The sequence below is a fragment of the Mus caroli genome, chromosome X, assembly GCF_900094665.2.
Source record: "Mus caroli chromosome X, CAROLI_EIJ_v1.1, whole genome shotgun sequence".
NCBI classification, from domain to species: Eukaryota; Metazoa; Chordata; class Mammalia; order Rodentia; family Muridae; genus Mus; species Mus caroli.
In genome coordinates, this window is record NC_034589.1 from 97,906,977 (window position 1) to 97,909,906 (window position 2,930).

The window sequence follows — 2,930 nt, forward strand, 5'->3', positions numbered from 1 at the left end:
TCACTTTGTAGACCAGGCTGGCCTCGAACTCAGAAATCCACCTGCCTCTGCCTCCCAAGTGCTGGGATTAAAGGCGTGCGCCACCACGCCCGGCCCTGAGTATTGGCTTTTTCTTAGGAGTATCCCTCAAGGATATGATTCTAAAGATCATGTCAATGAAGTAGCAGACTTGATTGGACAACAGACCTGGGACTACAATGCTCATTTTGGTCTTGGTTGTTAGATACTCCAAGGTGGTAGGCACTGCCATCTGAGGGGCCATAATCTTGGTCAAGCTTTCCACCATCCCTGGGAGGATTAGGGTACTGGAGGAACAAGATTGTCAATCCCCAAACCATTCCATGCAAGGTGATAGGCCGCTGGGACTCTGTGCTAGTGTGCCTCATCCCTGTTACCAGAGGCACTGACATTGTCTGTGCTCCTGTGCTCAAAAAGCTGATGCTGATGGCTGGTATTGCTGACTGCCACACATCAGCCAGGGGCCACAATACTACCCTGGGCAACTTTGTCAAGGCCACCTTTGATGCCATCTCCAAGACATACAGTTACTTGACTCCCAACTTCTGGAAAGAAAATTGGTTCATAGTTTCTGTATCAGGAATTCACCGTCTGTCTTGTGAAAACCCATATCAAAGAGTTCGTTCAGAGAACCCAGGCTCCAGCTGTGGCTACCACTTAAGGTTTTTTTGTTGTTTTGTTTGTTTGTTTTTGAGACAGGTTCTCATTATATACCTCTAGCTGTCTTGGTGGAGCTCACTATGTAGATCAGGCTGGACTCAAACTCAGAGACATCTGCCTACCTCTGCCCCCCAAGTGCTGGGATTAAAGACATGCACCACTGTGGCCAGCTCATGTAAAGGTTTTTAATATAAGAAGAATACCGTGAATTAAGTATGCTTGAAAAAAAGGAGCAGTGGCATAGAAAGGACGGGAGCAAAACAAGCCCAGAGCCCAGAGCTCAAAGCCCGGCAGAGCCCTAAGCTTTATGTCCTACATCTAGGAGCACATTGGCATGATGTGAGCTTCATAGAGCTTGACAGTCCCACCCCTATAGCCAACTGCAGCTTATATGGCCTTTCTCCTGGGTTGGCTGTGGTTGCTAGTTGTGGCTTCTCTGGGCAGACACTCCACATTCCTGGCATCTTCAATGTCTTTGAGGTGCTACTTCATCTTCAGTTTCACCCATAGCTGCAAACACTGTTCTCTCAAAAATGGCCCTAGGGATCCTGATCTTGCTATGCATCGCTTGGTCTCTCAGGATTCTCTTTGAAGCTTGAGGTGGAAACCTCTGTGACCTTGCACTTGCTTTATCATTAAGTATTACATAGATTTTTCCAAGTGGAGCTTTTGAAAATGACCCTTGATAGGCGGTGGTGGCACATGCCTTTAATCACGGCACTTGGGAGGCAGAGTCAATGGCATCTTTATGAGTTTGATATGTACAGTGAGAGCTTGTCTCAAACCTCAAAAGGAAAACAATCAAGAAGCAATGGAGATTATGAAAAAAAAGCAGCTAATTTGTAATGTGTATTATAATGAGGTTACTTGGGATATTGGAGGGATGATTCTGTGGTGAAAAGCACTCGCTGCTCTTGCAGAGTTCAAAGTACCCACACGGTGCCTCACAACTATCTGTAACTATAGTTCCAGAGGATGTGACACCTTCTTCTAGTCTCCACGAGCATCAGACACACATAGTACACATACATACATGCAGGTGAAACAGCCAAACACATAAAATAAAAAAAATGACTACATCTTTAAAAAAGTAGTGTTCCTCGAGCATTTCCCTTGAGTTCTATAAAGACTGCATATCCTCTCAGCACAGACATAACAGGATCCTCCTGAGTTCGGCCAGGCCAGTCCTGAAGTACAAACAACTGCAATGGGATTCATCAATTCACTGGGGGCAGGGAGAGCGATCTCAGTTCAGCTGTAATAAGGATGAAGTAAGTGCTGTGTTGTCATAACAAAAACAGAGGTTGCAAGGAATCTTGAAAAAGTAGGGCCCAAATCCAAGAATGTGTTAGTGTTAATTTGTTGTGCCACAGGAGAACAGTGTTGTGTGTGGCAGACCTGAGTCTTGGTTCCTAGGGACACATTCTGCTACAAAGTGGGAACCTTGCCCAGGTTCCTTTATGTTTCCAGTAACCATTTGCAAAGGTTATCCAATCTCTGTAACTTAGAATCCAATTGCACTCAGCCTTCTCTGGTGTCCATAACAATAGCTAACAGTTTTTGTGTACTTACTATATGATAGGCCTGGTCGTGTTTTGTTCAATTGAACACCCTAACTGGGCTGCTACTCCTTACTTGATTTTACCGCTTCTTCCTTTTTAGTCTCCTATTTGTTCTCCCTCTTATAGAACTGAAAGCTAAGAGCATTCAATAAGGAAACAGGGCCTTTTGGGACTTGTCCTAAGACTCATGCCCACTGGTTCTGAAGAAAAATTGCTTGGCCATTGGGTGAATCCCTGTTAGAGCAACTGCACTTCACTTGACTCCTTAAACCGTCTCCCGTTTTCCATTGCCTTTCTTCTAAGAGGAGGGTCTTTGTAGTGTTGAGAGAGCCACCCACCATGTGTAGATTTAGACTCACTATGTATTCCAAGCTGGCCTGAAAGTCCTGATCATCTTGCCTTTAAAGATAGGTATGACTACTCATGTTGTGAACATATCTTTCTTTCTTCTTCTTAAAGATTCATTTATTATATGTAAGTAAGTACAGTGTAGCTGTCTTTCGCCACACCAGAAGAGGGAGTAAGATCCCATTACAGAAGGTTGTGAGCCACCATGTGGTTACTGGGAATTGAACTCAGGACCTCTAGATGAGTAATCAGTGCTCTTAACCGCCTAGCCAACTCTCCAGTTCTCACTCCGGCCTGCTTGCTCCGGCCCCACAAACGTAACTTTTAACTGCTCTTTCTATA

General features: G+C 44.8%; 1 pseudogene; it reads left to right on the plus strand.

Moving 5' to 3' along the window:
- LOC110286323 overlaps positions 1 to 2,372 on the plus strand; it is a 5,997-nt pseudogene extending 3,625 nt beyond the window's left edge.
- The last annotated feature ends 558 nt before the right edge of the window (positions 2,373 to 2,930 follow it).